The sequence below is a fragment of the Myxocyprinus asiaticus genome, chromosome 25 (genome assembly GCF_019703515.2).
Source record: "Myxocyprinus asiaticus isolate MX2 ecotype Aquarium Trade chromosome 25, UBuf_Myxa_2, whole genome shotgun sequence".
Lineage (NCBI taxonomy): Eukaryota > Metazoa > Chordata > Actinopteri > Cypriniformes > Catostomidae > Myxocyprinus > Myxocyprinus asiaticus.
The window spans coordinates 18,260,511-18,283,187 of NC_059368.1; the positions used below are offsets into that span (position 1 = coordinate 18,260,511).

General features: G+C 36.6%; 1 long non-coding RNA gene across 4 annotated transcripts; it reads left to right on the plus strand.

Moving 5' to 3' along the window:
* The first annotated feature begins 5,968 nt into the window (after positions 1-5,968).
* Positions 5,969-14,540, plus strand: LOC127416500 (uncharacterized). Of its 4 annotated transcripts, none has more exons than XR_007893121.1 (5): positions 5,969-6,096; positions 8,953-9,127; positions 11,380-11,412; positions 11,812-11,914; positions 13,495-14,540. It is a non-coding gene; the product is annotated as an uncharacterized LOC127416500 (long non-coding RNA). The 4 variants fall into 4 exon arrangements; XR_007893122.1 differs by having other exon boundaries at positions 13,570-14,540; XR_007893119.1 differs by lacking the exon at positions 11,380-11,412.
* Positions 14,541-22,677: the final 8,137 nt, after the last annotated feature.

Sequence of the window (22,677 nt, forward strand, 5' to 3'; positions counted from 1 at the left end):
TTTTTTTTCTTCTTTTTGTGCTGGTTCCGCCTAGCGGCTGGAGTTTGTTTTATGGAGTAACACACCTTCAGGACAATTTTGTGGATGAGTCTACATGCTCTTTGTGTTTATTCTGCCTATTGGCTGGAGTTTGTTTTGTAGATTATCTTTTATTGTGTAATTCTGTCTCACAAAATTTGTCTAGAAACACCGGACTTGAGCAATCCGACGGCAAGGTTGTAGCGGGGGCTCTTGTAGGCATACATGGAATGTTTTTGTTTGGAGGGATGGATGGCAGTTGGCACTGTCGTGTGCGGGGTTAATGCGCACGTTTTTCTTTTTTCTGTTTATTTGGTTCTGGGGGACGTACGGTGTTTGATTGTTGCACTAATGTTGGAATGTGGTCTTTATAATTTTGTTTTTGACACACAATAAATTTTTTTCTCATATGTCAAAATGTCATATGTTAATATGAGTGGATTGTCTCTCTCAATGTGGAATGTGAATGGGTTGGGACACCCCATAAAAAGAAGGGAGGTTATTTCACTTCTTAAGCGTAAGAAATATGATATAGTGTTTCTTCAAGAAACGCATCTTTCCCCACAGGAAGCTGAAAAATTTGGGAAGATATGGGGTGGACATGATTTCTTTAGTGCTGGCTCAAGTAAGAGTCATTATACTGATAAGTAAGCATCTACAATTCAAATGTCTCAAACAGATTAAAGATAAATTAGGAAGAGTCATTATTGTTTTAGCAGAAATTCAGGGGCAAAGTCTTATTTTGGCTAATATATACGCACCTAACGTTGATGATCAGGGCTTTTTTATAGATCTTGAAGGGATGTTGCAAGCCGCTGGCACCCCTCATGATATAATATTGGGAGGAGACTTTAATCTTTTGATGGATTCAGTCCTTGATCATAGTGAAGCAAAAGTGTACATTAAAAAAAAAGTGTTATTAAAATGAATTGTATTCCAAAATTCAACTACCTGCTGCAGTCACTCCCTATAGATGTCCCCCTCTCTTATTTCAAGCAATTTGATAGCATAGCGAAGTCCTTCATTTGGAATGGTAAACATCCCAGATTACATTTCAGTAAACTGCATAGGCCAATTGACAAAGGTGGGCTAGGCCTACCCAAAATTTTGTTTTATTATTATGCATTCGGTCTCAGACATTTGGTTCATTGGTCGCTTCCACCTGAGAGAGCCCCTCCCTGGTTTTGTATTGAACAGGAATTCTTGTCCCTATTTCGCCATTGCAAAGCCTTTCTATCAAACTAATCTGAGAAGTTAAGTTACACCTCTTTATCTTGCATTTGCACTCGGTATGGACAAAAGTGTCCAGAGTGTTTAATTCTGACATGTATTTATATGTTGCCTCGAGCATATGGCTGAACCCAACATTATTTATTAATAAGTCCCCTTTCTGCTGGACAGAGTGGATTGTGAGGGAGGTTAATACACTCGGTGACCTATATGAGAGTGGAGTGTTGAGAAATTTGGTTCAACATTTTGGGATTCCCAGATCTCAGTTCTTTAGGTATTTACAGCTGCGCCATCTGCTTTGTACTATTTTTGGGAGTAGCATACACCCCCTTAAAGCGGCAGATACTCTGGGAGTGGTGATTACTGCTTTTGGAAAAGGTCATGAGGCATCAGTATATTACTCCCTGCTAATTCAGAGTCTGGGGGACGGAGCTTTAACTTCTGTCAAGAGATTATGGGAGAAAGATTTACACTTGGTATTGGAGGAGGGAGTGTGGGCTAGGATTCTAAAAAAACATCAAGTCTGTATCTAGAGATGCAAGGGTGCCCCTTATGCAATTCAAGATTTTACATGGATTCTATTGGACCCCCTCTAGATTGTACTGGCTTGATCTTAAAGACACACCGACCTGCTGGCAATGCCAGTCAGAAGATGGAGACACAACCCATGTTTTTTGGTGGTGTGTAAAGATCCAAGAATTTTGGTTGAAGGTTCAGAGTTTTATGTGTGATGTATTGGGCACTCACATTTCTTTTTGCCCCAGACTCTGTATTTTAGGCGATGGGGCGGTAATCAATATAGGGGATAAACACATAAAAAAATTGGGTCCTAACCAGTGTTGTGATCAGCAGACAGATTGTTTTAAGGGGATGGAAGTTGGCTGGAGCGCCCTCATTTCAAGAGTGGTGCATTGAGATGGGGAGGGTGGCGGCTTTTGAGGAAGTGTTATGTAGAAGGGTGGGGAACTTGGATTCGTTTGATGAGAATTGGGGCAGCTATTTGGCGTTCTTGGAGGGCTCTCGGGGAGGGGCAATGGAGAGAGAGAAGTATAATTTTAAATGTGTGTGATTATTATTATTATTATTATTATTATTATTATTATTTGTGTGTGTGTATTCTCATGTGTGACCACAGGGATGTTTGTCGAGGGTCAGGGTGGGTTTGGGGATTGGGAGGGGGAGGGGTAATAGTGGGGGTTTAAATGTTGATTCTGTGACTATATTTTTTGCTTTTCTTTGTTAACTGTATGAATCAATAAAAACTGTTAATCAGAATGCACCCCCCTTGCCCTTCCCTCTAACCTTACCTCATGTCAGAAAAAAATAAAAGCAATCAATTTTGAGTGCTATGTTTGATTATAAATGTTGTTTCATGGATGGGTTTTATTTACAGGGAAAGTCTCACCCTCTACTGTCCAGTGCAGCTCAAAACAAGTGATGGCAGGGTTTTTTGGCCAACCTCAACTGCTGGTGAACAGCAGGAAGCAGTTATGATGGGGAAGGCAGTGAGGGCATGTAATATTTATTACATTTAAGAACCAAGTGAGCAACACTCAGTATCATTTTCTCTTTACTTTAAGCAGAATAGCACACCCACAGCCTCCCACGATCTCTATCCTCCACATGCAACGTCTGTGGAGGACGAGTGGGGATACAAAATGTTCCGTACAGGCAGGAGAGCAATCTGCTGCGTTTCATAGTGGGAAGAATAATACCCACACCGGCAATTACAGACTGTTCCTGATTTCCATAGACAACAACACTATGCTTTGCATAAAGAACATGGGAGATGGTCTGGGATGCAGTAAACCATGAAATTGGTGAGAGAAGCAGCTCTCTTCAAAGGGGTGGGATTGTGTTGGGGATTTGCTGATGCACATGCCTGAAAACACTCCACATATGCATGCACACACACTGACACAAAAGACAAACACTAAAAAACAAGACATTGCACAATGACATCACCTTTAATTTTAGTTTATATTTTAAAAAATGCACTTTCTAAAACAGCCCTACAATACATTTGCATTAACGTTATTTTTCATGCAGCTCTTCACTTTTGAACTAAAAATGCTATAACATTATAACATAATTAGACAGGGCAAAGAAAAATCTGTTTGAATTAAATACTGGTTTTATGTTTACTTTAACCCTTGTGTGTCAATAAAAAAAAGTTACTCAGAGGTCCTTAGAGGACCAAAATATCCACGTCAAAAAACTGCCATAATAATATTATATATTAATATTATTTTCCACTTTCATTGAGTACATTTTTTTAAACAACATCAGTCCTGATCATAACTACCAGATATTCATTAATTTTCAGGATTTTAACCCTTTAAATGCCAGTTTGTTTATATAATGTCACTGTTGTTTTTATGAAAAAATAAAATAAAAAAATAACAACAACAAAATGAATTATTTTCCATATCTATCTGGTCCTGAGTGTAACTATTTTGTGTACATGTGACAGACTGGAAATAAGTCTGACAGTGAAAGACAAAGTTAAGTTAAAAATAAAAAAAATTTGACACCCCAAATTCTTTTCAGTTTTATGATATAAATCAGAGTCTTTATTAAGTGTTCCAGAGTTACATGGATTTAAGTTCAGTGTCTTCTACAAGTTGCCAATAGGTGGCGTATTACTAGAGTGATGTGGAATTTATGTTCTGGCAAAAGGTCGAAGCAATTAAAGAAAGCGCCAGAACGTGATGTGAAGTGCTGTTTCTCATCATTTTCTGCAGTTACTAACTCATCCTCCCAAGTTTGAGACCGGTAACATACACAGTGTATTATATATTTTTTTTTTAGATTAGATTAGATTCAACTATATTGTCATTGTGCAGAGTACAGGTACAGAGCCAATGAAATGCAGTTAGCATATAACCAGAAGTGCAAATAGCAATATATATATATATATATATATATATATATATATATATATATATATATATATATACACACACACACACACACACACACACACACACACACACACACACACACACATATATATATATATATACACACACACACACACACACACACACACACACACACATATATATATATATATATATACACACACACACACACACACACACACACACATATATATATATATATATATACACACACACACACACACACACACACACACACACACACACACATATATATATATATATATACACACACACACACACACACACATATATATATATATATATACACACACACACACACACACACACACACACACACACATATATATATATATATATACACACACACACACACACACACACACACACACACACACACACACATACATATATATATATATATATATATATATATATATATATATATATATATATATATAAGGATGTAAAGGCGCTGTTGTATTATAGGAAATTAAGTTGAAATATCAAAATACACATCTTTGGCAAAATGTATGCCGTTGGCATTAACACAGCCAAAATGATAGAAAAACAAAACAGAAAAAGACAAAAATGTCCCTAAGGTCGCACAAGGGTTAAATGCTAAGCAGTCCTTACAATGAGGCATCGCCCTTTTGCTTTCACTTGTTTCCATGGCACTGTCTTCTACAATGCCATAACTCAAACATACACTGTGCACACCCCCACACACACTTATGTGTGCCAGAAAAGGACATTCTTGGTCATGGACTGAAGAGAGAGCAATAAAAAGAAAGCGGAATGCCGCTCAGGTCTTTTTCAAATGAAATTTTGGGGGTAGGGAAGTCATCTAGGTAGGGAACACTGTGATTTTGCTTACATCCTCAAGGCACAGACAGTCTCCTGGACATATACGCCATCTACTGTCCATTCATTGTCCATGACAATGTCTTAGTTCAGCAGCAGACACAAAACGACAAAAAAATAAAAATAAATAAATAAATAAATAAAATAAAAAAAAAAGGAAAGAAAAGAAAAGAAAAAGAGGCAAATACTAGGTAAAGTGTTAATAATCTCAATTCATTACGCTCAAATAATTACGTTCATTTTACACTATTTTTTCACTATTAGTTTAATGTGCCGTATAACAATAGCTGTGCGTTTTTATTGTCTGAACATTACTTACATACATAATTGGCAGTAATAAAAAACAATATGTAGAATAATGAAAAATGAAGATAAAATGTTTAGCATGAAACAATAAAAATTAATAATAATAATAAAAATAATAAAGCATTAATTACATACATTAATGCCTATAATAAAAGACAAGTTGTAAAATTATTGAAAAATAAGTATAAAATGTTTAACATAAAATAATAATAATAATTATTATTATTATAATATTATAGAAATATTTATTGTTATTATTATTAATAATAATAAAAATCGAACTAAAGATTTTTAAAAAGGAGTATTATCAATAATAATCAATGAAATATTTAGCTTTAAAACTAATAAAAGACAATATGTAGAGTAATAAAAAACATGAAATATTAATATTAATAGTTATAAAAGTATCAATATTGTGGAAATGGTTAATAATAATAATTAAAAGAAAAATAATATTTATTATATTATTATTATTATTATTATTATTAATAATAATAATAATAATAATAAGATCAGTTATAACGCTTTAATTAGACGCTTTAATAATTCTCACTACATTATAGTGGCAGTCGCCAGAAAACTGCCGAATTCTTGGGCTTTTATTATGAAAAATGTTTTTCCGGCCATATTGAAAACGTAGTTGTTTTCCCACGCTGCTAGACAAGATGCGAAGATAGAAAAAACTTTGTATTAATATAATTTGATGTGGGAGCTTTAAGCACCTCATATTACAGTCGTGGACGAACACCTCACTGTGAGTTTCTTGAGCATTTGTTAATATGTGCTTTTTCATTGCGATCTTTGTTTTGAAATGTGAGCAAAACATGTTGCTTCTGATTTACCTGTTGAGATTTTCTTGTTACAGTGTGGCTGCAGGGAGTCTTGCGGCCAGTGTGCTGCTGTTGTCTGGGGAGTGTCAGAGGGGGGTCATTTTTTCTGCAAGAACTGTCACAGTGTGATCGAGGTTGATCAGTAGTCACACTTGGTTATTTCTCATTAGTGGGATCACTTAGTGGCAATGTGGCATAGTTCAATGCTGTGATAGTTCAATGCTGTGATTATCCATTACACGCTTAACATCACAGACAGATCATGATGTCTTTCTGTGTTGGGTAGATTATTTCTGAAAAGTAATCTGGTACTGATAACAAATTACACGTATAATATTATAATAATCAGTAACATAATCTTTTTTGATATTACACTTTTAGGTAATCTAATCCGATTACTTTTAGATTACTTGTTGCATGTTTTTATAAAAATCTTATTTTAAAGGGGACATATTATGCAAAGTCCACTTTTAAATTTTTTTTGAACATAATTATGTGTCCCCAGTGTGTGAAGACAACCACAAAATATGGTAAAAGACCATCCCCTGGTTTCTTTACTTTCCCCATCAATAAAAAACTGTCTCTGAACGAACCATTAAGGTTTGCAGCCCCTTATAACGTCAAAAGGGGAAAGGTACCACCCACAGCTGGCGGAGTAGCTTAGATCCGCCCTCATTAAAACCTGAGCGAGCAGCGCACAGTCATCCATATTTATCTCCTCGCTAGAGCCGCTTGTGCTAACTCAGACTGCTTCATCAACGATGGTCAACATAAGGCTGGATTTGCTTCAAAGCTAAGGATCAAGGATTAATCGACAAACTCTCTATGTCCCAACTTCAGAATTGCAAGTCGTAGGTTTCGCACTTTATACTTTTTTAATGTTTGCAGTTTGGCTTACTGAATTTTCTCGAAAAACGCTTGTTGTGAAAACATTGTTGCAGTGTGAAGCACTTACATATTTCCATTGATCATTGTATAAATATTTGGGGGGTTGTACTTGCTTGTATTGATTATTGGGGAGTTGACCCCACCCGTCACCCTTAGAATCTACACCCCTGCTTATTCCATAACATGAATAAATGTCTCTGTTTGAGACATTTGAATTGTAGATGCTTACTTATCAGTGTAATGACTCCCTTGCTCTTACTTGAGCCAGCACTAAAGAAAACATGTCCACCCCATATCTTCCCAAATGTTTCAGCTTCCTGCAGGGAAAGATGCGTTTCTTGAAGAAACACTATCATATTTCTTACGTTTAAGAAGAGAAATAACTTTCCTTGTTTTTATGGGGTGCCCCAACCCATTCACATTCTATGCGGAGAGAGACAATCCGCTCATATTGACATTTTGACATATTAGAAAAAATAGATTGTGTGTCAAAACTAAAATGATAAAGATCACATTCCACATTAGTGCAATAATCAAACCCCGAACCAAGCAAACAGAAAAAAGAAAAATTTGTGCATTAACCCCGCTTACGACAGCACCAACCGGCGTCCATTCCTCTAAACTCAAACAGTCCATGTACACCTAAGAGAGTCCCCGCAACAACTTTGCCGTCGGATTGCTCAAGTTCAGTGTTTCTTTACAAATTTTGTAAAACAGAATTACACAACAGAAGACATGTAAATACTTTATGGCCACCCTTAGTATCTCTTCTCAATTTGGCCGGGAATATCAGTGCAAAAGCGAACATCCGTTGATGTAAGAGTTTCTTGCATTCCTTGAATTGATGATGTTTCTCTCGAATTCGCAAAGTCTGGGAACAAGAAAATGCTGTGGCTCTTCCAAGAAAGACTTCCTTTACTCCTCGCCTCACGTAACACGAGATCTTTATCAGACGATCTCAGAAATTTGGCCAGAATTGATTGGGGCCTGTCTCCCTCAGTGGATTGCCGAGCCGGGACCCTGTGATCTCGCTCAATTTCCAGCTTATGGCCTGTTATGTCAAGCAGATTCGGAAATAGCCCGTCCAGGAATTTCACCATATTCTGACCCTCTGCTCCCTCAGGAATTCCAACAATTCGGATGTTATTCCACCTGTTACGATTCTCCAAATCCTCCAGTTTCTCCCAGACATGCTCCAAATCCACCTTGGTCGCTAGCAGATTAGCAGCTAATTCCCTCTCCGATGACTCCAGATAATCGATCCGTTTCTCGACATCCCCCACTCTTGTAACCACCTCAGTGAATTTCATCTCCATGGCCGTGATCGATCGATGTATTGCAGCAAGATCCTCCAAGTCAGCAAGACCTTCGTCAGCATTGCCGATATGTTCAGCAATTCTCGCCGAATTTCTTTCACCTCTCCGGCCAAATCGACTCCCTGGCTCGAGGCCTCCGGAGGGGTGTGAGCTTGAGCACATAAGTGTCTTTTAATATCTCCAGAGCCTGAGGATTTTGAATTCTTTGACATATTGTCTTTCTAGAACAGTTATGGATCAGGGTGTATCGAATCTCACCAGTTTATGACACAAAAAGTATCAAAACTAACAACGTGTGCAAAGCTCGCCGTTCACACGTCCGTACCTCGCATGGCGTCACGTGTCTTCCCGTTCTGATAGTTTCTTGTATATGTTTTCAGAGGGAGCATGAGAGTGGATGGTGTGTGGCATTTCAATTCATCCTGAAACACCAGGCTGATGCTTTGGTTAATCTTGGGGTTTGAACACAGTTTAAGCCTCAGGTACAAACCTGACACCCTCCCTCCTTCTTTCAGCTGGCACATCGCCACCTCATTTGAAGTATTAATTGAACTACATTTTGTTTTTCTGGTACAGGCTACTCCGCTGATGGACAGGCATTGGCATGTTCAGGCTCTTTAGATGCTTCCTCATACGTTAACAGGATGGAAAGGAAAAGCTGCAGTTTTATGACCATGCCACAGATACTGGCTCTGTGCTATCTGGCTTTGCTCAGGGTCAGAGAGGCCATCACTCTAGCTGACTTGCTAAGGTCTGTAAGACAAGTGCTATTTTAGTATCAGATGTGTTTTACCTTTTTAGCTAGTTTTTAAAGGGATAGTTCACACACACAAAAAAATCTCAAAACAAGGAAACAAATCTGACAGTTCTTAAGTAATCCAATGTAATTAGATTACGTTACTGACCATAAATACAAATTACATTTTACAGCATTATTTCTGTAATCTGTAGTTGAATAGATTTTATAAGTAACCTTCCCAACCCTGAGTGCATCCCTATGCTGTACTTGATATGTTTATACTGTGTATATTAAATTTAGAGGTCGACTGATAGTGGATTTTGCCAATATGATAATTAAGGTGGTGGGGGGAAAAAATGAAGATTTGGTGCATAAAACGGGATTTTTAACTATCAACAAGCCCGGAATACACTTACCGGTACTTATTTAGGGACTCTTATTTTGAAATGACAGAGATTTGGCTTCGTTACAATGCTGTATATTTAAGTTTTTAAATTATTTGTATGGCCTATATATTCACCAGATTAAAACTGTCCATATACCGGAAGTCACATTTTTCTTTTCATGCCCTGGGGGCATATTACAGAAACATCCTAACTTTGGAATCCTATCTTATTTGCTTTGTTACCATGGCAATTTCAGTTTCATTTAGAAAAAAGCTATAACAGAACAACATTTTATGAGTGCATTATCTTATCTTAACTACTGTAATCCGAATTTGTGAAAAATCCTAATTTAACTGATCAGATCATAAATTAAGATTTAAGATGGGAAGTTTTCTGTAATATTCCCCCTGGCTTCAATTTAGAACACTTAAAAGGATAGTTCAATCAAAAAATGAAAATTCTCTCATCATTTACTCACCCTCATGCCATCAAAAATGTGAAAGATTTTCTTTCTTCTGCTGAACAGAAATTAAGATTTTTAGAAAAATATTTCCGCTCTGTTGGGCAAGTGAATGAGTGGCAAAATTTTGAAGCTCCAAAATCCACATAAATGCAGCATAAAAGTAACCCATATGACACCAGTGGTTAAATCCATGACTTCAGACATGATATGATAGGTGTGGGTGAGAAAGAGATCCATTTTTAAGTAATTTATCATAAATTCTCCTTCCTGTCCAGTAGGGGGCGATATGCACAAAGAATGTGAATCATTAAAAACAGAAGAAGAAGAATGGGAAAGTGAATGCGATTGACTGAGCAGGGAGGAGAATTTATAGTAAAAAAAAAAAAAAGACAAATATTGATCTGGGCCTCGTTTCCAAATAACGATTGATCTTCTATGTTTTCTATGAGCGATTTTATGAACGTTCGTTATATTTAGGTGCGTTTCCCAAAACTGCACTTAACACGCATGTTCGAGGATGTGCTTTAAGTGCTACTTAAGAGAGAAGCTGTCCATAAACGTGAAGTGAAATGTGACTGTATACTGCTGCTTGTAATTGCAGCTTCATTATATTTGTGCGTAACTTTAAAAACTTAATTCACCACATAATTGCATTTTATGCAGAGCAATATTTTTCTTTTACACAATCACTGCTTTGTTCATCAGATGTGCATTTTAATATTTCGTTTTCAAAATTTGCACTGTGGGTCGAGATTAAAGCTTCCAAGAGAGCTAAGACCCTGTGTATGGTCCTGCTAATGACAACAAGCATTTATTGAATATAACGAAGTTCACCGTGTTACAGCGGAGCGCAAAATAAGAGATGCGTGGAAGCTGCGCTTTAGGGACATTCACCAATCAAAGGGAGAGCTGCTCTTTATTCCCAAAAGTGATAACGGTAACAGCAATGCTACACAACATGTGCGGTACTACACAATGCGTGGTGCGGGCAAGAGCGCCCTTAGGTGTCAATTGTCACGATTGTCCTGCAGTTGTCTGCATAAGTCTGTGTGCTTACGATGTTCTTAGCGCTGTACAAGTACTCCAGAGCACTCGTAAATGTACGAGAATTTTCAAGTACTGCTTAAGTTACGATGCTTTTGGGAAACGGGCCACAAAACTAAGATGAATCATAAGATGGATTCCATGATCTACTTAGGCTTACGATGCTATTGGGAAACGAGACCCTGTTTCTCACCACACCTACCATACCACTTCTGAAGAAATGGATTTAACCACCAGAGTCATCTGGAGTACTTTTATGTTGCCCTTATGTGGATTTTGGAGCTTCAAAATTTTGGCACCCATTCACTTGTATTGTATGGACCAACAGAGCTGAGATATTCTTCTAAAAATCTTTATTGTGTGTTCAGCAGATGAAAGAAAGTCGCACCTTGGATGGCATGAGGGTAAGTAAATGAGTGAATTTTCATTTTTAGGTGAACTAACCCTTTAATTTATCTAATCAAAATAACAAAATATGCATTGAAGTGAGGATAAAGATATGGATTAATATTTTCAATTATGAAAGGTTTATATACAGCAAATCCCCAGGAGTTGTCAGTTTTTAATTCACCTCTAGAGGCCGCTGTTATACTGTAGAACTAAGTCATTCTAACTGTAGAATTCTCCAAAGGAGGAGCACGGAGGAATCAAAGAAAAAACTATCTGCAACTATTGCAGTTGATTTTTGTCGATAACCAATAGTATCAATTAATTGGAAAACCGATATATCGGTCTACCTCTAGTATATTTGTACTGGATAGTTTGAAGTTCTGATTTAGAAGTCTGTAATTTTTCTTTTGCAGGATGGTGTCAGAGAGATGTGTTCTTCTGTTCGTGACCTAAACCTTCATGAGGATTTTCCTGCAGAGATGAAAATATTTGGAAGAGACACCCAGATCTTTTGAGGTAAGGAAAAAACAATCTGTGCAAATTTGAGAGCACCTTTTCAGTCATGAACCACTGCCGCATGTTGTGAGATGGCCCAGTTGTGTTTCTGATAGCTGTTACTCCTCATACTCTGTGGTTCATGGCGAAAGTGTTAATCTGGCTAAGGTCATGGATTTTCCGTCTTTCCCAGCTGTTTCTCAGGATTGTCTTCTTCAGCCGGCTTTGCTCACTGTCTGCTGTATGCTGGAGTCAAACCTCCCTGGTGTTTTTTTGTTTTGTTTTTTTTAGATAATGGAGAAATTGAGGCTTATGATGTCAAATAGGCTTAACATTTTTTATGAATTTGCCCAACATCCACATGCCCCTTATTTCTCTAGTTGTTCGATATGCTCTGACACTCTCACACTGCAAAAAAACTTTGCCAGTGAAGTATCTAAACATTAACATGATAAATTAACTTCAAGCAAAATTGCATAATATATTAACACTTGATTTCAGAGAATATATCTTGAATTGTGTTAAATTTTCTTACCCACTGGCAAATAGTTTTTTATTGTCAAGCATAAATCTAACAAAAATTAGTAATGTAATGCTAAAACAAAATTCCAATGGGATAACAACTTATTTTGGGAAATCCTCACATAAAACGAGTTTTATTATCCTACAGATTTGCTTGTCAAGTAAATAAATCTTGGTTTAAGGATGTTTAGATATTTTTACTAGACAAACAAGACAAAAATACTAATTTTTTTTTGCAGTGCTTTGCAGTCTCCACTTTTGCTCAATATTTGTAGTTTTTATGATAAAAAAAATACAGTTCATGTTAGTTCAAAATGCTTTATCTAATGTTAACATGTACAACTTTTAGTTTAAAAAGTTTATATGTACAGTACTGTGCAAAAGTTTTAGGCACTTGTGAAAAATGTTGCATAGTGAGAATGTCTTCAATAATAATGTTAAATAGTTTTATAAATAGTTTCATAAATAGTTTTCATTTATCAATTAACGTCATTGAATACAAATTCCAGTAAACATTAAAAAAGCTAAATCAATATTTGGTGTGGCCACCTTTGCCTTTAAAACAGCCCCAATTCTCCTAGGTACACCTGGAAACAGTTTTTCTTGGTTGTTGGCAGATAGGATGTTCCAAGCATCTTGGAGAATTTGCCACAGTTCTTCTATCTATTTCGGCTGTCTCAATTGCTTCTGTCTCTTCTTGTAATCCCAGACTGACTCAATATTCAGTGGGGGGCTTTGTGGGGACCATGCCATCTGTTGCAGGGCTCCCTGTTCTTCTGTTCTATTCTGTTTGCAAAAGAAGTTGGGAGTCTAAAATGTTTTTCCTATTGACAAACTAAAGCTGAAAATATAAATAACCATCTTAAGGCAAATGTTTTTGTGAAACATCTTATGTGCCTAAGACATTTGCACAGTACTGTATATGTTGACATTAACATTCACCAAGATTAATGAAGGAATGCTGAAAAGTATTGTTAATTGTTAGTTTGTGTTAACTAATGTATTATGCTAATGTTAACTAATACAACCTTTTTGTAAAGTATTACCCAGTATCTCAATATAACCAATGCTATCTCCAGGTGTGGTTGAACATTTGCAGCACAGATTTCAGAAATTAACTGACTCTGATCCGGCACAAACTTCTTCCACCACAGACTCTTTCTCCAGCTTTTACTTCCACTGGGACAAAGAGGAGTTTTGGCTGGACCCAGTATGCATCACCATTGGTTGGATTGTACCTTGACGAATGGACAGGTCAAGTGCCTCACCAACTGAAAATACTGGCATTCTGACCTCAGGCCCTGTCCACCAAAGTGAGCCTTGTGTATATATACCAGCAATCTATCTCACAATGTCCAAATATCAGCCCAATAATCAGCTATTTTCTTTTGTTAAATCACAAACTGTACAAGAATGTATTCTTTTTATAATTTGGAATACCATTTTGAATCGCTTGTGAAGAAAAGTAATCCTTTTACCAGCAGACCCAAATCCAGCCTTCTTTTGGCAACACTTTGAAGTTCTCTAGCTGAAGTTAGCCCTTTTTAGAGCCTGTCTAATTTGGCTAGCTTCTACCAAGAGACAGAATTATTTGCACCAAATACCGTTGAATTTCAATGGACATATGGGACTTACACGCCAAAAGATGTGGGGAATGTTTTCTTCTCCCTTTTAAAAATGAATAAGCCTATTTTTTCTGCTATCTATGCTCACTATGCACAATTATATGGTTATTTGCATTTTATTATTTGCATTAAGCTTTGTTTTTTGCCTGCTGTTCACCGTCCAATCTGAACAGACCTGCGTTTTGGGTCGTGACCCACCCCCTTCAGATCCACTGTACTATTGAAGATTCTGGCTTATTTGGCACTTTCAAACAATACACAAGGTAAACTATAGATCTTTTTTCTCATATAGGCTTTGTGGCGATCATTTCTCAGAAATCGAGCCCAGCTTGCCCAGGACATATGTGTGGCTGATGGATTTCTTCTAATTTCTGCTGGTAGTCCGTCAAACACTAGTGCACAGAGAGGTCCTTAATGTAGAGCGGCGTGTCCTAAAAAGAAAACGAGAAACTCATCCATGGCTATAATGACTCTCCCTCCCTGCAATAAAAGGAAAACATTGAGTTACCATAGAATTAAAAGTCTCAAATATACAATTGAGAGTATTTTGATTAATTCAAGTGGATTGCTTCATGCTAGCTGCAAGATCTGTGATGGTATGATCTTTGTAAGGTTTAACTTATTTTAGTCATAATGAACATGCTGGTTTAAGGCTTTAAGATGAAACTCTCTTCTGCTTTGGCTTTTGTTTGCTGCTGTGAGACATCCACCTACCAAAGTTTCCATCAGTGTTGTCAAAGACCGTAATGTTGACTGAAAGTGAAATCTGTACATAAGTTCCTTCCAAGATCCTTTCTTGTTTTCCTGTATCAAAACAACAGCACTGTGCCAAATTGTTTTCTAAACTTTGCCTTTGTGATAAGAACAGCAGATGTTTGAAAGCCATTCAGCTAGTGAATGAAAGTGCCAGTAAGTTTTCACATTGTACTTTGTTGATACAATTTGTCTGACAGTTGACTGTAACGAGATTGGGAATGAACAGTCTTTACTTTTGATCCAGTATGAATTCTTGTTTCTTATATTAACATTATATTTTAATTTAAGAAAATCCAATTGAGAATTGTTTGTAGTTACAAAGATAAAACAACAGGTGGAGTACTCCACCTCTCAGTCAAGCTGTGATAGATCCTTTGTCCTGAATTTCAGCAATTACTTTTTGTCCTATTTCGATGAGCAAAATTAATATTCGGGGTATGCTTGAAAGCTGTTTCTCTAAATGTCTCACTCAAAGTAATTCAGCTGTGCATTTCAACTTCTTTATGGTTTTTTGTGTCTTGAGCATTTTTCTTTGTTCTTGTAGACTTTGTCTTGATGAAATCTAAGAAAAGGTGTCAAGCTGTGTGCAAACAAATGCCTCTCTGGTAGTGGGCATGAAACCACTCGTTATTGTTTTTGTTGTTGTTTATACTTGTGCATGCAGTGGAATGAAACTTGCAATTGTGTCATGTCCAGAAAGAGCACATTAAATGTGCATAAATTACTTGTCTCTTGATATTGTGATTGTAATGTACTTGTCATAAGCCATTTTGCCCTTTCAGTCCAACAAATGGCTAATAAAGGAGTAGATAGCCCAAATCTGCTCACATTGTGATTTTTAAATTAATTCCAGATATGCATACTTCAATTGTTCTTTTTTTTTTACCTGCTAATTGCTTTGGACATTATGTAATTGCTACCCACTGCTGTCACAATGAGCTCTACAATAATGGTATACTCTCAGATTATGAATCAGAATCAGAATGAGCTTTATTGCCAAGTATGCTTACAAGACATTTGGCTTGGTGACAAGCTTCCAGTGCACAAATAATACAAGACAGAGATAAAAAATAGAATAAAAATAATAAAAGCGAATAGAAAATATAAGTATATATAGAAATACACAAGACAAATTATGTAATGCATTGATTTCTAAAATGAAATTTATCATGAAGGTTTCATTAAAACTACTCATCTTTTGTAAATATTACCCTTTGTTTTATGAAACAAAAAATGTAAGAATTTCTAAATCTTAAAGAGAAAAATCTAATACTGTGGAGATGCTTGTTGTTATGCTTAACAGCTGTTCACAAAAAATGTGGCAACAGATGGTGGAGTGAAGGGAAGAGTGTACATTGCTTTCTCTGAAATTGAGTATTTGTTTTGTTTCTGGTTTGACCATTCCTTTGTTAAAACCTATGTATAAGAAACTTTTAACCCCAGTCTTTATTTATGTTTTGCAAGCAGAAAACCATAGATGTAATAGATCAAAATCAGCTAAATCAAAAAATGCATCCTCGTTAAAACTAAATTATTACCCATAAAATATGTTGTAACAAAAACTATGTAACATTCAAATTAAACAAACAAATGCAAACAAATTACATCAACGTCTGCTGCCAGAGGTACTCAAAGTAATAAGCATAACTTCACCTTTAACACAATAAGCCCATTACACACATCTTCCTCAAGCAAGGGGACAAATGTAAAATAGACAGGCCTTTAAAAGCCTCAGACACATGCAATGTTATTTTTTTAAATAAATATTTGCTCTTTACCTCCTGTGATTTTTTTTTTTTTTTAACCAGATTAAGTGTTAAAAGAGGTGAAAAGCTTATCTTAATCTTGTTTTTGATCAAAATGTCTTTGAATTCTTCACAACAATTAAATTAAAAATTAATTTAAAACTGTATGCTATTTTTATACTTGTTTATATTTATGCAATGTCTGGGTGTTTGGGGTGGTTGCTAGGCCATTGCTAAATGGTTGCTTATACTGGCCTAAGTGAAAAAAGACCATCCCCAAGTCTTTGTAATGATATGATCTCTAGTTATGTGTGGGGACATTTATATTCATAAGTAAAATATTTTAGAATATAAACCACGATTCTGTATTTGTTTTAAACAAATACAGTTTGTAAGTATTCCATTTTCCAGCTTTTCTTCACTCGAAATTAAGGGTTTACTGTGTAGTATGTCGACTGTAAAAAAAAAATAGTACCACCACTAACATATATGTGGCACTCTTTCCAGATGAAATGCAACTACACTGGAACTGGGTTAAGAATTGTCCAACGCATTATTAAAACCTGAAATGATAATGGTGAAATCTTGAATGATTGGAGATCGCTAAAATGCTTTAAGTCACATCAAAAAAATTTACAGCAGAACTCATAGCTATGTTTAATACTGATAGTAAGAGCATTTCCACACGCCCAATGTGACAAGAACTTACAGGATTGGAACTAAACATCTCTGTGGCCACAAGAAAGCCACTTGTTAGTGAGGCTAATTGGAAAAAACAACTTGAATTTGCTAGGGAGCATAAAGATTGGACTGTGGAGCAATGGGAAAAGGTAATGTGGTCTGATGAGTCCAGATTTACCCTATTCCAAAGCGATGGGCGCATTAGGGTAAGAAGGGAAGCGCATGAAGCGATGCACCCATCATGCATAGTGCCCATTGTACAAGCCTCTGGAGGCAGTGTTATGATCTGGGGTTACTTCAGTTGGTTAGGTCTAGACTCAGAAACGTTATGTGGCAATAGAATGAAGTCAGCTGACAACCTGAATGTACTGAATGACAAGGTTATCCCATCAATGGATTTTTTTTTTCCCTGATGGCACGGGCATATTCCAGGACAACAATGCCAAGATTCATCGTGCTGAAATTGTGGTTCAGGGAGCATGAGGAATCATTTTCACACATGAAATGGCCACCATAGGGTCCTGACCTTAACACCATTGAAAGTCTTTGGGATGTGCTGGAGAAGATTTTACGGAGTGGTTAAACTTTTTTTTTTTTTTTTGGCCAAGCAGTGTATAAAAGCTTGTGTTCAGCGTGAAGAACAAGCCTATGTCAATGTTATTAATCCTGTACTCTGGGTCTTTTTTGACCTGAACAGAAAAGTTTTGGGGAATTTTCTCAGCAACAAAAGAAAAACATTGGAGGCACACACTGGAACAGCTGGGCAAGAGTGAGAGAGGGGGGAAGGCAAGAGGGAAATTGGGGCAGAGAGAGAGCCTAAGCGGTGTCATGGGTGTTTCTCTGGCGCTTCTCTCTAGCCAAACCAGCTGACTGTGTGTGCATGTAAACACTGGCAACAGGCTTTCTGTTAGAAAAGCCCTGCCCCGTTGTGATGTGTGCCATAGACATGCACAGACATATACAAACAGAATCATGTCTGTTTTCAGCTAAATAAATATTCCAGGGCATGCAGGTTTACAACTTACCCGGCATGCTTTCAGGGTTGTTTTCCCCTCTCACGTGTAGAGGGCTGTCAGAATTTTCCTGTTATGGATTCTGTTTGACTTGGGCTCACCCAAACAGACAGCACTATTTTGAGCAGGGCACAACACTATGGCTTTGCAGGAACATGGTGCCAAGTGGAAAACACTCAGTGTGGGGATTGCACTGCCAGCATATTCACGAGTCTGATGTCAGCATGGGTTGTAACCTTGACTTAACTCACTAGGGGTTGTATACACAGAGATACACATACACTAGATGGCAACATCTCCACCATGATTTAATTGTAAACAATTTACATCACAATACTATCTGTTGTTTTTTTATCTCACACATTTCCTCTCCTTCCCCCACCACTGTTTGTCATTGTCAGTCTTTGTCTCTCAGCTCTGTGTTGTGTTCATAAGCAGTAAGGAAGTCGTTCATGTTGTAATGCTGAACTCTCTTCTTGTTTAGTTTCATAGAGAAAAATGCCAGACATGTCAGGTCTGAAAGTGCTGCCAACCCTTCGCTTGTTTCATACTGTTAAATAGTATTTAAAAAAAAAAAAGGAAGAAAAGGTACAATGGAAAGAGTGCCAGTTCCTGTCAGTGGAAGAATGATCTCTTTCCTGTTAGTGTTTGAACAGAAGCAGCCATAATTTGAATACTAGACTGTGAAACACAATGAATGTTTTGCAGCCATATAAAAAGCAATATGGCCTTTAATGTTTTTTTTTTGTTTTTTTTTTTAACCAGATAGCTGATATGTATGAGCTGCCATAACACGCAAAATCTTCGAGACAAAATGGTATAAAAGACTGATAAATGTTTGCAATGGTTTGTGGCCATCTGTAGTCATAATAAATGTATTGTATTGACAGGGATAAATCAAACATCACTGGTCAGGCAATGCAAATTCCAGTGAATTCTAGCAAATGTGGGTAGCTATATTGTCATTACTCAACCAAAGGAGAAGTTGATGTGCTCTCCTCATGACAAAGATCTTCATCTTCTTGGATACAAGTACGACTGGGAGTCGATTCCAAAAAAAAAAGAGTCGATTCTGAGGCATTGGAAACCACTCAGTGGTATGACATGATCTCTTGTCATTCATTCTATTAATCATAAATAGTGCGAAGCATGCTTTATATTGCACTGTTTATTGTAAGATTCCAAGTTGCCTCCCGTTATTTCTTAAGAATCCAGAAATAGTCTGGAATCGGATCTAAGAATCGATTCCGAAAAACTGGAATCAGAGTTAATTCCAAAATATAAGTAATTGAACATCCCTAAAGACAAGGAGAAATAGGAGAATTACTGTGTTTTAAGAAAGTAGAAAAGGGATTTTGGGAGAAACCATTATTATTTATTGATTTTACTTTATTTTCTAAAATGTCCAATGGATGGATAACTTATATTTTATATGATTATTCTGTTGTTGTATGTATTGTAATTAATATCTACAAGTCAAACAACGTATTGTAAAATGTGTTTTCAGGAACATTTTGATACAGACTTGAAGCACTCAGAATTGTATGCATCATATTGAACATTTCACTTCTTATCTGCAACATTTCTTTAAATGAATCACGTAACTGGAATATGCATCTTGTTGCTATATTTCTACACAAAGCATTTTTTCAGACAGGACATGGTAATTGATGAGTGGGACAGGATGTGTTTGTTTCAGCGAATGAAATGCTTCAAAATTCCACACCCTGTATCTGGCCTTTTCTACTTTTTTTGTGGTTTCTCTTTTGAAAGTTTTGAAATTCATTAATTGTTTTCAAAAAGGCAGAATTCTAAAAACTATCATTTACAGCAGATAAACAGTTGCTTAATGAGCTTAATCTATAAATTTCAAACTGTATGCAAACTCTTATTTGTATTTGCTAGTGATCGTTGTGAGTCACTTTCTCATTGCAATGTTACATATTCAGACCTGTGTGAGGCTGAACAGAATATTGTGAATATTGTGAAATTCTTTTTCCATCCTGCTTCACCAGGCTGTGTGATTTGCTTGGGTGTGGAGGCGAGCTGCTCTTTTACAGTCTGAACTCAATTAACAGTGACAGTGGATTGGCCTTTGTAATTGAATAACTCAAATGCTGAGGAAGTGTTAGTCTTATTCCAGTCCAGAACTTGTGATAGCACCACAGCAAGAATCTTTAATTTATGATATCAAAAAAAAAAAAACTTGCAAGTTCGAAATTTTTTCTAATGGCCTAGATGGAGAAGACTTGGGCTACGCAACACGGAAAGCATGTTGCATCTTAGTGGTTAAAAGCAAGCCCGTCCTTTTTTGGATGACCTACTTTTTTTAGAACTCTGCCTATCTGAGCACAAGTCATTCAGTTTAAACATGCTAAAACAGCACATATTGGTTCCCCCATATTCAAAGTTCTGCCCGTGTTGCCACTGTGGTTTTTCAAAAGCAGCCCAAAGTAGATAGCAAATCTGTCACCCAGCCCTATAGATCGCCCTGTTTTCCTTCACTCTTTCACACACACAAACTGTCTCCCCTACATGGCCTCACTACCCTCGAAAGATTCTATGGTCTCTGAGTTTAAACAGCTCATACTAACCATCAGAAGAAGCTCTGCTTGGCCGAAAACACAAGCTAAGTTGATGCCCCTAAAAAGATGTCCAGAAGTTCTTTACTGACATCTAAGACTGCAAAGTTTGATGACTACAGGTCTGATTAAGAAATTACTTTATTTAAATATGATGTGATATTTTCTCAGCTCCATTTCTAAAAAAAAGATCTGTCTGGAAAGTAATTGGGTTAGGTTAGATGTAAGTCCTTCACAACTGTGAAGATCTCCAAATTTGTTCATCTGATTTTGAAAAGTCCTCATTAAATATCTTTTCACTTAATTGTGGAATTGCCATCATAACAAGAACTGACCTTCCACACCCCTCAGAGCAACCAACAGGCTTTGTTCATTTGCAATTCAACATTAATTGCTGCGCATTGCTTATAAAAGTGATCAAAATAGCAGAACAATGCAGTGCAGAAGAAAAGGAAGAACATTTAAAGTTTAATATAGGAAGCAGTTTTTAGAAAATTTTCTCAAACCTCTATTTTCTGAATAAATGCTTTTTAAGTGTATGTGCATAATTTTTCTCCCCCTTTATAGGGATAGTTCACCCAAAAATGAAAGTTCTGTCAACATTAACACCCTCATGCCATCCCAGATGTGTATGACTTTCTTTTTTCTGCTGAACAGAAACAATGATTTTTAAAAGAACATAAAAAAAATCTCAGCTCTGTAGGTTCATACAATGCAAGTGAATGGTGCCGATTCGTATTCTTTATGCATATCACCACCTACTGGGCAGGGCTGGTCAAAGGTGGATTTATAGTTAAAAAAAAAATGACTTAAATATTGTTTCTCACCCACACCTATCATATCACTTCAGAAGGCATTGAGTTAACCACAGGAGTCATATGGATTACTTTTATGCTGCCTATATGTGCTTTTTGGAGCTTTAAATTTCTGGGCACCATTCACTTGCATTGTATGGACCTACAGAGCTGAGATATTTTTCCAAAAATTTTGTTTGTGCTCTGCAGAAGAAAGAAAGTCATACACATCTGGGATGGCATGAGGGTGAGTAAACGATAAGAGAACTTTCATTTTTTGGGTGTACTATCCCTTTAAGAGTTCATTTAGCCGGTTTGTATTTTCTATAAACACAGGAGCTCTGTTTCTTCTCAGCTTCCACACTGTTTTTCTGTTTGTAGCTTGTGCTAAACGGAGAAATAGTACTCATTCACACCAAGTGAAGACCTTTGTCTTTTCTCTTTAAATGTGACTCCCACAACACCTGTTCCAAAAGATGAAAAAAGAACTGAAAAATCATTATTCTGAAATTAAAATTATAAACGTATGACCAGATGTTGCAATTAAAATCATCCTTTAAAAGAGCATGTGTTTCAGCAATCAAAGTTCTTTTGTTGTTGTTGCTGTTGTTGAAATGTGTTAGCCAGTTTAGTGCAGGATTAGGATGAAGACGACAATATTTTACCATTAATGTCCAATCAGTTGGGAAATTGCACCATGGAATCAAATCAGTGAGAAACTTGCAGTTTGTATTATCAAACATAATGACTGAACCTCCTTTGTGTATCTTTACAGTATATATAGTAGAATGAAATAGGATTAACACAGACACGCGCACGCATGTGTGTGTGTGTGTGTGTGTGTGTGTGTGTGTGTGTGTGTGTGTGTGTGTGTGTGTGTGCGTTTTATTATCAGTTCAGTGTGGAATAAATAATTATGTGCACATCTCATTTTTGTTTTATGAATATCAGCCTATCCATGAATTTCTTCTATATCTTTAATGTTTTTTTGGGAGAGGGGATGTTGTAGGAAAATCAAATGTCTAACCTGCCTTAACTGTACAACAAATCACAGACAAAGAAACAG